This window comes from Aplysia californica, unplaced genomic scaffold (assembly GCF_000002075.1).
Source record: "Aplysia californica isolate F4 #8 unplaced genomic scaffold, AplCal3.0 scaffold00830, whole genome shotgun sequence".
Classification (NCBI taxonomy): Eukaryota; Metazoa; Mollusca; class Gastropoda; order Aplysiida; family Aplysiidae; genus Aplysia; species Aplysia californica.
Window position 1 is genome coordinate 30,761 of NW_004798100.1, and position 13,296 is coordinate 44,056.

At 40.8% G+C, this 13,296-nt stretch overlaps 1 long non-coding RNA gene across 1 annotated transcript; it reads left to right on the top strand.

Moving 5' to 3' along the window:
* Nucleotides 1-155: 155 nt before the first annotated feature.
* On the top strand, nt 156-6,959 carry LOC118478682. The gene is made up of 2 exons (XR_004859226.1): nt 156-1,171; nt 5,386-6,959. It is a non-coding gene; the product is annotated as an uncharacterized LOC118478682 (long non-coding RNA).
* Nucleotides 6,960-13,296: the final 6,337 nt, after the last annotated feature.

Genomic DNA, 13,296 nt, shown 5'->3' on the forward strand with positions numbered 1-13,296 from the left:
TTCTTCTTCTTCTTCTTCTTCTTCTTCTTCTTCTTCTTCTTCTTCTTCTTCTTTGGTGTGTGTAGAATTTCTTGTTCAATTGTGGTTATTTCATTTGTCATTATGAGAGTCCCAACGTTTTAGTACTCCTTTGCACAAGCTGCAAACGATACTATTTACAAGTTCACTAATTCTTGCTCTCCTTGTTCCAGAATTCATCAGCTTTTGAATGTTGAGTGACTCCCATCATCCAAGACTTCATCCCAAACAACTTGAAAGTTCTTCTGTCAACATTCAAAATGAACTTTAACACCTCTGACATAATGTGTACACCCGTGTGGCATCGTTGTGATTCTGTTCTTGAGAAGAAAAGCGTTGAATACAAGGGGTACCAAGACAAGACATTTCAGAAGGATCACAAGTATAAGTATCAGTATCAGTGCCAGTATCAGTATCAGTATCAGTATCAGTATCAGTATCAGGTCTGACTTTTTTCTTAGTTCGTGTTAAGCTGATACGATTGAACGAACTCTTTTTATTAAGAGAGAATTGTTTTCTCTTGAAATCGTTGTGTGCAACCCAGCAAATACAACGTACAACCCAGCAGTCCGGTGGAGAAAGAGCCCGAAATCCCTTTCTTCAGGACGTCTGTTCACCTAACTGACGATCCAGCCAGCCGCGAGTACTCGCCGTGCATCGACCAGCTGCAAGCAAGCAGGGCCCTTTCCCTGATGATGATCATTAGCTTTGATCCTTCCGAGAGTTCGTTGACCTCTGGTGACCTCGTGGTTCTCGCCGTCCTTGGCGTGACCTTGGCCTTGACCCTGATTGCCCTATTCCTGTGCCGGGAAAAGTGTTGCTATTACGTCAGCCTCTGCAGTGGCACCAGTTTCATTGCCAGACGCAGACAAGGAGAGCTGCAGAGTCCTGAGGATTTGGTACAGGAAGACCCTGTCTCCGACGAAAAGAAGAATAATCAATCTCTTCTGCCAAACAGCGACTCGGTCAAAGTGACAGTCGAATCCACAGTGACAGTCGAATCCAAAGTGAGAAAGTTTCTGCTCAAACTGAAGGAATTTGTCAAGCCAGTATTCCACAGATCTGAGGAAAATCCGACCGACCCGGAAAACGTGTAGAAAGTTTTGAAAAGCAAAAACATTCACTAATTTTCCGGTAGACAGACAGCATAGAGGTATTGCTTGTCTTGTCATACAAAATCTCCATTGCAAATCGGTGTTTTTTTGTTTGTTTTATTTCTAAAATTTCTAGTGTTTGACAAGGCCGATTTTCTTTTCTAAGAGTAATATTACCCTAACTTGCTGTGCATACATTCGCATTGTTTCTATCGTAAATTGAAAGATTCAAAATGGGTGTGAAGAAAAGTGTACGTATGCTGCAGAAGATGAGGAAAAGTATCAAACTGTTCCTCATTTACTTCCGCGGTTATGACATGTACAAGGGATCCATGCAACAAGAGGTTATGCTATCCACACAGATGCTGAAGAAATCCACAGACGTGAACAAAACCCAGAAATAGATCTGCTTTTAGGCATACAATAACAGTAAATAATGAGCAACAACATTCGTATAGCGCAAATTCCCTCGCAGGAGTTGGGTCTATTCGCTTCACAAAATCCAGAAATAGATCTGTTTTAGGCATACAGTAATAGTAAATAATTAACAGCATTCGTATAGCGCAAATTCCCTCCCGAGAGCTTGATCTCCGCGCTTCACAGTCTAAACTGGTCCCCCCATCAGACCTGATAGCTTTCTGAAAGTATCTCAACTCCCTGGGGGAAGCGTACAGTGCTTATCCTGGAAACAGTGTCATAAGTAATCGAGTGTTTTCTCTTTGGATCGCAAGATGAAAGGCTTGCGAGGAGTAAAGAAGGACGTATCTAAGTTCTTTAGATATTTCCGAGGGTTCGAGGGACATAACAATGTATTCCAGCAAGATGTTATGTTATCTCGACAAATGCTGCACGCGCGCCCATTTGAGCAGCCAAAACGTGCCCAGGTCGAGGCTGAGGGGAAAGATCCGGAAGCAAAATCTGCTCACGCATATCTGCAGAACGTCAGCGTAATACGGGGTGCCCACTACTCGATCGCCAGAAACTGAAGACAAACACGTTTGTTTTTTAGGCGCTCGAGTCCGGCGATCGGCCCGATCGGCAGATCCCAGCCGTAGTGGGCACCCCGTATTAGAATGAGAATGTGACGGCTCAGTTCATGACATCCATCCACAAAAGCATGGGTTTTTTAACAAATTAAACAGGAGAAAGAATAGGAGGATGAGCTGTCTCCTCATTTTAAACGTTTTAAAGCGTTTTATTTCAACAACGGAAATACATAAGACGGAGGTTCTTCTCGTCCTACCTAACTCCAAAAAAGGAAAAAAAATTCTTCTTCTTCTTCTTCTTCTTCTTCTTCTTCTTCTTCTTCTTCTTCTTCTTCTTCTTCTTCTTCTTCTTCTTCTTCTTCTTCTTCTTCTTCTTCTTCTCCTCCTCCTCCTCCTCCTCCTCCTTTCTAAGAAAAAGAATGTACACCAATATTTCCTGAACTGAGCTGTCCTTATTGCTTATTTCTGCCTCTTTTTCTCGTTTATTTTCACTTCTGTCAGTTTCAACATTTTCTTTTCTGTGCATGTCTTGAATTGTTTTTGAGGTTTGTAAGAACTGTTTAAGGTTTGCTTAGCTTGCATGTGTGTCAATGGTTTCGCTTTGCGCAGTTTTTAAGTTAGATTTAGCGTAGGTTACGTTTCTCTTAGATATTGTTGTGTAATGTGTGTCTCTCATGATCTCGTTCCGCCCGGGGCAGTGCCACTGACTGTAGTGTCTTTAGGCCTTTCCCAAGGGGGGGGGGCATTTCTCGTTCAAGCCCAGTAGAATTGTAAATGGGCTGATTCATGGCACGCTCATAACTGTGCCTGATCTACAGCAGGCAACTGCTGCTTTTTTTTCGTAATCCTTACTATTGTCATTTTCCTCTGTATGTTTGTCACTCTTGTGACCTGCTATTTCCGGGGTGCCTTGATAGTTGAAGCAGACCTTGTGCTGCTGAAGCTAGAGAGGTGAGCAGAGTAAGTCTGATTCCCTGTAAAGACTTCTCTGTTGACATCCACCCCTTGTCGCATTTGACCTTATGCAGTTGCGAGGGCCGTAAAACCCTCTACTATAATAATAAATAATCATGATTTCGCTTTCTTGTGTTTTCTGTCACGAAGTGTCTACGCATTTGTATTTTTTACAAGCTTTTTTGAATAATTAATTGTCTTTGTCTGACTTATTCTATTTGTCGCCCGTGTATGTGGTGATGTGATGGATTTCATTCTGGTTTGTATTTTTTTTAAAGACAATACTGTACTTTGTTTTTTCATGCATGAAAATCATGTACACCTTTTGCTCGATGTTTTTGTTCCTTTTGCTGGGATGTGTCCTAGAATACAGTCCAGGTTGGCCCGTGGCAGATTCCAAGCAACGTCCCACTTTCTAAATGAGGGGGATCAAACTTTTGAAGAAAAAAAAAGTTGCAGTAAACCACATCTATTATTAATAGATCTACAACCACAACTGAAAAATTTTCTTTCATGTTTCACTCTTTTTACTTTGAATCAAAATATTATTACTTCCGGCTTATATTCACGTTTATTTAATTTGGTCGCTTTTAAGCACAAGGGGGCTATCCCGAAAAATTCTGTTTTGAGAAAAACGAAGGTAACATTTTTGGATCCTTGTTCAGTTTCTTTAAAAGACAAGGAGAGTTTTCTCTAAAATCAAACAAATATACACAGCAATGAAACCAAACTTCTCCTTTAGGTAGGGCAATGCCCACTTTTGCAGTAAGTCAAGATTTCTGGAAACCCCCGAAATCTGGGTTATCCCTCTTGTCCTTCAAAACGTCTTCAACAATGAAAAACCAGAACGTAAATAAAAACCAATAATAAACCACTAAGGGGAAACAACCACTTTAAAAGGGTTTTTTGTAGCTTTTTAAAAATTTCAAATGCTCCATTTGATGTGTCATTGTTTTCAAACTTGCGTTCTATTGGCTTCTCTCTGAGTTCTTAAATTAACCTCTTTAAAAAAAAAAAAAAAGACGTTCTGAAGCAGAAAAAAGCAGAAAAAAGCAGAAAAAAGCAGAAAAAGCAGAAAAAAGCAGAAAAAAGCAGAAAAAAGCAGAAAAAGGCAGAAAACAGCAGAAAAAAGCAGAAAAAAGCAGAAATTTCCCTGGTCGCCCCTCGGAAAGTGGAGGGGAAAAAACTGCAGATAATAAATGCTGCTCTCGATTTTTCATGGGTTTTGTTTCAATTGTGGCAGTGTTGTTTTTTCTCATTGCTGCTTTTGTCTTTGGTCTCTTTGTGGTTGCTCATGGCAATATCCTCTGTTTGTGGGTTGTTTTTCTATACGATTGTTGACTCTCAGAGCACGGCGAGTTGTGTTGTGTGCAGTTTTTCTATATATTGACTCTCAGAGCACGCGTGTTTTGTTGTGTGCAGTTTTTCTATATTGACTCTCCGAGCACGGTGTGTTGTGTTATGTGTAGTCTTTATATATTGACTCTCCGAGCACGGTGTGTTGTGTTCACTCGCATGTTGTACTTTCCTCACGCTCTGTTCCGCTTCGAGTAAAGTTGAGATGAACAGTTGTGGAGAACAAATGGAGACTCCAAGAAGTCTTCCGGGAAACGACAAGACAAAAACGACACTTTGAGAAGAAATTTGAAGAGTTCTTTAAAAAAAAACTTTTAAAAAACCCGGCGTATCAATGTTCAATAGGTGTTTCCGAAATTTTAGAATTTGATACGCTTGTTTAGTATAAAACTCTAAGGGGGGAGGGGGATACGAGGACTGTTTGGAATCGTGGTCATTATACATATGATAAGAGGATTTAATTTGTCTTGCCGAGTTAGTATCCCCTGATGTTATACTGGCAGCTAGAGGCCGTGTCCTTGATGCACTCCACACGTGGCAATCTGCTGGACTACCATCGTGATCTAACATAATCATCTATATTATTATCATATTTAATCGAAAAGACCTTGTTCCAGTGTGGGTAGTCTTGCTGCGTGTCAGATTGAGGGGGGGGGGGGGGGCTGCCCAGTTTGTCACAATTTCATTTAAGTATTTGAGCATTGATGACAGTCATAATTACAGCACTTTCACACTGTAGTTGTAACTTAAGTTTTTTTTCTCCACATTCAATTTGGCGGTGTAGAGATAGTCCCTCTAAAAAGTCAATTCAGCTTGTGTTCAATATTTCTTCCCTTTTGTATGCAAATCAAAGCCAATTTAAATTACTCAATATTTCTTTCTTTAAAAACAATTGAAAAATAAAATTCAATTCACACAATAAATCAATTATTCATTTACTCTTTTTGAGAGTGTCAGTGATAACTTCCATCATGCAGGGCACAGTCTAGGCCTGTGACAAACTGGGCCTGTGACAAACTGGGCCTGTGACAAACTGGCATGCTTCCGTCAGATTTACCCGTTTCTAAACTATGCAGTCGGCTGTTGTGACTATCAGCTCCAGACCATCTGTGATACACAAAGGCGTGTGTTGGCCCAAAACATGATGCACTTTAGCTATAATTTAGACTGCTTTTATTCTCCAATAAGGCTTTTCATCATTTAACTCTCGTGAAGGCTGCAACCGACTACGAGGTTGTGTGGCGAAAGAAAGAAAAAGTAATGTGTGCCATGTCTGATCTACAGAATAAAACCCACAGTTGACCAGCATTAATTAAGACCACCTGTTGGTTTTGTGCTCCAAAAGCTTTGGGCCTACAAGTGAGAAGACGGGGAGAGGCTGGCTTTGGGCTATCCACTTGGTGACAAGAGAGTTCCTATTCCTTCTCTCTAACGATTGCCAAGTGCCTGCGTGCAAAAGGACAAACGTAGGAATAAAATGTAGGCCCATATAGTAACTTGTCCAACGATCTATCGTCCTGTCAGCTCAAGTTGGTAATCAAACTCAACACTCAAAAGAAAATCATAAATAGAAGATCTAACGTCTTACCACTAGACTAAGACGTTCTAGAAATTTCTACAGAGAGTAGTTCCTCCGTGACGATTCCATTTTCATACAGGCTCCCTACTGGTTCATTCAACTGCTTTTCATGGATCCTGGAGAGGAGGGAGGTGCAGCTATGGCATTGTGCCGCCTGCAGTGATGCCTATTCTCCAAACAATCTCAACCAACCTCAACCTCAACTGCGTTTTGTTCCATTTGTTACAGATCTAGTCATCCTCTTTTCCGTTTGCCAGCTGGATTGAATGAATTAGAGATCGTGAAGGGCTATGTTCTCCCACAGTGACTACGTGATCCTTCTGTCCCTGTACTGTGTGGCCTTGTTGACCCTGGGAGTGACCGTGGTCAAGCGGGACTTTGTGTGTCGCGTGTGTCGTCACACTAGAGGTGTGGGCTTTCAGCGTGTGTCCTTGTCTCAAGGTCGTCGAGAAACTGGGTCACAGAGTAGTCTGGTCAACGTGTCCACCACGGGACTGTGACGTCACAGCAGTTGAGGAATGGCGGAATTCTTTTTGGACCAGATGCAACGAACTTCTGGAGTGTGCTCTGGTGTGGTTTGCTCCTTCTTTCCTATCAAACATTTATCGTCCTTATCTCTCCTCCTTCTTTTTTGTGTTTGTTACTCTCTTGTAACACCTCTAATTTTCGGCACTTTTATGACCTTATTGTGCTGCAAGTGCTGTAAAACACTCGTCTTTCTAAAACTAAAAAAACTAACTTCGTTTTGGACCAGTAAAAGACGGGTCTCGCTTGCATCAGTAGCGTTCACCGATTTCTTGCTTTCATTTTGGAATCAGGTTTCGTGTTGCTTCTTCCGTACGCCAAATGCCCGACAGTCGTCTGGCATACCTTATAGCAGCAGCACAGGCGATCCAGGTTCGAATCTCGAACGGTATACTCTTGACATGACGCTGGTTGAGGAGGCTTCGAAGAACATTGATTCCCGCAGGAGAAAAAAAAACTGTTACGTCAGGGTATCTTGCGTACAGGCCATGTTGCCTCAGGCAGACACGCTCCACACAAGTAGATTTACGGTTTGTTTAACCCTATCCGTACGCATTTTGTACCCCTGGGGTTGTATTCTTCACATTTTAGAATACTTCTAGTGCGAAAATCTCTTTAAAACTTTCAGTATTTCTCAAAAAATCATTTTGACCGACTGCTATGCAAAGCAAAGCGTACGGTTCGGATTAACGAGTAAATTTCCTTTTGGAAAGTAGTGGCACCGAGTCCCCCATGTCGTATGGATACGATAGTAAAACACGACGTACGGGTAGGGTTAAGAAGGCTATGGACGTTCAAATGACTGGCAAAACACAAATCTCGCGATAGCCGAGTGCGCACGTGACTTTTTCCTACTTGTCCTTCATTCTGGTTTCAAAAAAGAGTCAAATGGTGCGCTACACAGCGAACTGGAATCGCGTTAGGCGTGCCCAGTCTAGGATATTATAATACAGACTTCAACTTCAACATAAGTTCAGGACCATTTGTAAATTCGGCTACAATTCCCTGAGGATTTCCGTGCTGCTCCTGGTGGTTTTTCCCCTTTAGGAAGCTTTGCGGTACGCATTGTTAACCTATTAACACTTTCAGAGCAAAACAAATTTGAAACGTTCCTTGCTGTCTTTTTTCGGATTTGTGAAAATCAGGGCTGTCTGTCAAGATGGACCTTAACTTATGTTGAAGTCTGTAGTAAACGTCTGTAGAATCACCTGCGTCTTTTCATAATAGTATCATTCCAAAATGTCGAACTCCTTGGTTGAGTGTCGATCATTAGACAGTATTCAGGTTCTTGTTTTAAGTTATTTAATTAAGGTTTGAAAGTATAAAAAAACCGTGTGACTACGTTTGTTTGTCTCCCAAGTGGAATCTCACTGTCTGGTGTGTCGAGTGTTTGAAAACATTGAAACCATAATGTCCCTCTCAGTGGGAACTAGAGAGCTCATCCTCCATGATATGATTAACAAAACAGTGTTCCTTTTATTTTTATACCTGCTTCTTCCTCATCATTATCTTCTCATCATTGATGATAATATTGTTATTATTCCTTATGGTTTTTATATCATGGCTTAATTAGTAAAGTAACATGTACTGCTTACCATTATTTGCCATTATTTGGGCTATATCTGCGTGTGATTAGGTGTGACTAACAGGGTACCTTCAGTACCTCAGGTGGGGGTTCAGGTGTGGGGGTGGGGGTGGGGGTTGGGGTAGGTGGGAGAGATTGTTTGAGTAAAGAGCGATGCACAAAGGCTAATTCCTCATAATTTTCTGTTGGAGCTCAGCAAGACGGGTATACTGCCAAACAGAAACATCAGCATTTTGGTGCACCCCCCCTCCCCACACACACACACCCAAATTTTCTCTTTACATTTTTTATCCCACATACATGTATGTTTTACTTTTAATGACCTGCTTGAACCTTTTTATGCATCTGATGCTGCTCCTTTTTTCCCTGTCTGTCTTCCATGACAAACCACGAGTTGTTCAAAGCATCCTTACCGTGTGTTATTGCTCCAGCTTTCTTGCCCCTACTTTTGTGCCTGGGACTGAACGAGTCAATTTTGATCAGCAATTACTGCAGCAGCTCTGGCACGGGGTTTCTGGGTGATTGTAGTTTCTTGCTTAGTGTCTCTGCGGGTTTTCCCTATCCACGGATCAGTATCGGAGATGGACACCGACTAAACTGACGCAAAAATCAAAATTAATATTACCAGCTTCTAGAATCAAATTTGAATGTGCCTTGGAAATAGATCTAAATCAGCAATCATGTAAAAAGTTTAGGCTGAAAGTATATTGCTGGCATATCACTGCCTCAGAATTACAAAGTCGTATCTGGCATTTTCGGTCGTTTTTGAGTTACTATGACCATCAGGTCAGAAACCAGATGTTCTATTTGCTCTATCAAAATCCGAAGATTATTCGGAGTCGTTATCAAGATATTTAGAGAACTGCATTTTAAAAAGCTTGACATGTTGTGAAACTCAAACTTTTTGACGTCAAATTTCTTTTTAGAAAAGACTAGGTATTGATCAGATAGAACTTTGTAATGCTGAGGTAACAATAGTGCTGGTCGCCACAAATAACCACGATAACTGTTACTGATAGGGTTGTCTTTGATCTTGTGGGTGTTGGTTTCAGTAATTCACCGTTTGTATGTACAGTGGGGTCCGCCTAAAGTGAACACGCTTTTTTTAACAATCGGTTAAAGTGAACGATATTCTGTGGTCCCAATTGAAACACTATTTGTTTCAGTAGCAAAAAAAAATAGTGGATATAATTAACCGGTTTCATAGGGAAATTGGAAAAAGTGAATGCCCAAAATGAGTGTAAGCGAAGAACGGACAGATAGTGTCACTGTCGCCATGCATTCTTTGCCTCTGGCATCGGCAGACAATCCCAGCTCGGCGTTGGCGACGGCAATCAGAATCAGAAAGAAAAAGCTCTATTCTAGTCTAGGCTCGCCCGCTTTTTTGCCCCCCCCCCCCTCCCCACCCCCACCCCATCACTCCCCGCTTACACGGAATGCACGAAATTCACGTTGTATAGCGTTCTGATCAAGGGGTACAACCCGTAAAAACGAAAACTCGTTCCCTTGGCATTTTCTTATGGCTTCCCTTTTATTTTGACCAACATGGTTCAACGTAACCTCGGATAAAATGAACACTTTCTTCTGGTCCCATCAAAGAATTCACTTTAAGCGGACTCCACTATGCATGTACGTGCGTACCCGAGTAGTAATATTGCTGGTAGTGATATTGTCACCCCTCAACTTAATGTTCTTGCTTTTTTCATTTTTATTCATTAAACAGAGTTGTGTATCTATTCTCTGCTATGTCTATTTTGCTTTTAAGATAATTATCATGATTATGACAGATTTTCACCATGTTTTCATTTTCTTAGTATTTGTGAATTATATGATGTTGTGAACAGACTGGGAGAATTGGTGAACAAATGATGTCAATTTGTGCAATGAGTGTTGAAGATAATGATGAGACGGGTGGGGGGGGGGGGGGTCGAATTCAGCTGCTTTGGTATCAAAAAGGAAAATGTTGACCGCAAAGTGTGTTTACGTTTTGTTTTGTTTTTTAATCTCAAAAGTTTTTCACTTTTCACTTCTTGTCGTTGCATTTTTTGCATTCAAATGCTTCATCTGGCCACGCATTTAAAATGTTTCCCTCGACCAGCTTGGAAACTTAAAAGAGACCAGAGCTGTAAATTCATTCGAAGTCAGCTCAAGTCGTTTCAGATGTATGTATGCAAAAATGTTTAGCCTGAACACGATGTATTGTTTATGTTTTTGTACCTGAATTTATTGTAAAGACCTCGGAGCCTGTGTTGTTTGATCAAGGTTGGGCGCTATGTGGTCACTTTTAAGCACAAGGGGGCTGTCTCGAAAAATGCTGTTTTGAGAAAACCGAAGGTAAAGATTTTGAGCCCGTATTCAGTTTCTTTAAATGACAAGGAGGGTTTTCTCAACAACCAAACAAATATACACACCAAAGAAACAAAACTTCTCCTGTACGTAGGGCAATGCCCACTTTTGGAGTAGGTCAAGATTTCTGGAAACCCTCGAAATCTGGGTTAGCCTGCTTGTCCTTAAAAGCGACCATGATATATGAATGTCACATATTTAGTCATTTGATTTAGCTGTCAGAATGTGCCAGAAAAAAAGAGACAATACAGATTCCAAAGCAACGTTTTATACGGCACGTACAAGTGTGAACATTCATAGACGCAATGCTTTCTCGTTTATACGTTACATCACACATCATCTGTCCATTAGTCAAAGCCACATGAAGACTGCGAATGGATCTTTTATTTTTGAGGGGGTTTGGGTGGGGGGGGGGGCGGCGGGGTGATTATTCTAATTCCGAGAACACACCTGAAAAAATAGAGCACAGGCAATGTCAAAACATGAATACATAACGACTCGAGCTTTAGAATTCTTATTTTTTTTAAAGGGTTTATAATTTGCAGAAGGAAATATATTTTTACGGTCAGCCCACCCCCCCCCCCTTTTTTTTGGTAATAAAAAAAGGGGGGGGGTTGTGTTGTATCCCTTTAATTATTGGGTGGTTGTTTTTTTTTAAATTGGTGCAGATTTAGTGATTTGCAATTACATCGTGATCACTCCTACGCAATAAACCTTAATGTTTTTATTACTACGACTTGAACTTAGGAATAAGAATACGCATCCGATTCCTTGAAGTTGAAGAATAATGTTTTGTAACGGTAAGTAGCCGAAATGAAGAAAGGCCTGAGAGTAACCAATTCCTTTGGATAAACCTCCCAGCCGTGATGTGAGTCTAGAGTCGTGTTCTGTCCACAACATGGTCTCATTCACATAGAACAGCAAAATGTTGTCACATTTCTCTTAGGAGGGACAGTGTCTCGTTCTATGGGTGAAACACACCAACGAATAAGAACCACATATTAATGAAAAAGCTCGAGTTTATTACGACATTTGTGATACGCAATGTAACCGATTTCAAAACTCGAAGCTGTATTAAGCTAGATCTAGACATATATATCTACAAATTCTTCTGAGTTTGTTATTTTCTCTAGACTAGGGGATACCAAACTTTTTATCGGGTCGGATAACTCAGAGAATGCACATTCTGCCATATCTATTCCTGGGTCGGATAGCTTTGTTTAATTCAATGCTGAAAAAATTGTGAAAAGGTTGAGGTTTTAATACTCCAATCCACACTATTAAATTATTTAAGAGGTAGGATCTACAAGTTTAGCGTTCATCTCCGAAAGAACCGAGTCAAATGGGAAATTCATGTAAAGTGCCTTAAGTGCTTTTCCCAAAAGACACAACGTCGGACCGAGCTGAGGCTCGAAACCACGAACCCGAAATCTTATGACAGGACAACGAATCCGGTAACCTAACCACTGGGCTACATTACAAACACCACCACAATACAATGAACACATTCATTGTTATCTGTCCCGTAGGATTATTCGATTGTGCGGCCGGGGCCGTTTTTTCGCATAATTCTGCAGCATTTGTATAATTTAGGATTCCGCGCGTTTTTTCACGTCTTTTCCCTTTTTTTGTTTCTCCACAAAACAATGAATGAAGGCCTCGCAATGGGACTAAAGGGAAGTAATCACCGTAATAAGTCTCAGTTAAGTGACAAGTTGGCTATTTCCCTTGTTAGAAGATCTTGTTTATGGGTCGGGATTTTGATCCTTGAGCATGTTCAATTTTTCAATCCATCAAAAGTTTTTGTTTTCATGTCTGCTGATGTTTCATGTTTGACAGGTGTCCCTGGTTTTAGTAATGTGCCAGCATCAGAGGTCCAGATGTTCTTTTTTTAAAATTTTTTTAAACTTTTTTCTTTCCTCTATAGAGATCTAGATATTTTTTGGTTGTTTTTTTTTCTAACTGATGTGTATTGTTTTCTTTCAAAATACATAACAAATTACTGATACTGATATGTACTGTTTTCAATTTTTCTGTACATAAAACATGAAAATCATGAAAATTCTTGCCGAAAAAATGCAAAACATGTTGCGAATGGTGTTACGGTAACTTGCATAATTTTTGCATAATTTTGCTTTTTGGGGGCATAATTTGGCCATTTAAATTTGCATAATTCTACGGGGACAGTATTATAAACGTACACATTGGCTAAAAGTTATGAAGTTTATAAAAGGCCGTCGTTTGAATCTCGTTTGTAGAGTTTCATGAAATGATTACATTATTGGCGAGCAAGTCCTGCGCACGCTACAAATACAATGTACATCATTACACGTTTTGTTTTTTTTCTGCACTGCATAGTCGCATGGGTGCGGGCCAAGACGAACTGACCTCTCCGGTCGGATTTGGTCCGCGGGTGTTGTTCAGTGACCCCTGACCTAGACTGTTTGTGACTCGCTAGGATTTCGCTAGAACTAACAGCCGGCCCAAACAAATAGGGGGATTACCTCTCAGGGCGGGACCGTTAATTTTGGGCCAGTTTACGTAATATCCGACCCCTTCTGGGCCAGTTTGTGTAATATCCGACCCCTTCTGGGCCAGTTTGTGTAATATCCGACCCCTTCTGGACTAGCTTGCGTAATGCCTGACCCCTTTTGGACCAGTTGTACTGGTCATATGACCTTATGCAGTTGCGAGCGCCGTAAAACCCTCTACTATAAAAAAAAAAATAGTAATCGCGATAAAGAACGATTACGGCTATTAGCGGCAAAGAATGCAAGTTGGTCAATGAATGTCTGATCTCCTTCTTTGTGTCCCTTCAGGGGTCATCGACTGCTGGTTCTTCAACTTATTTTT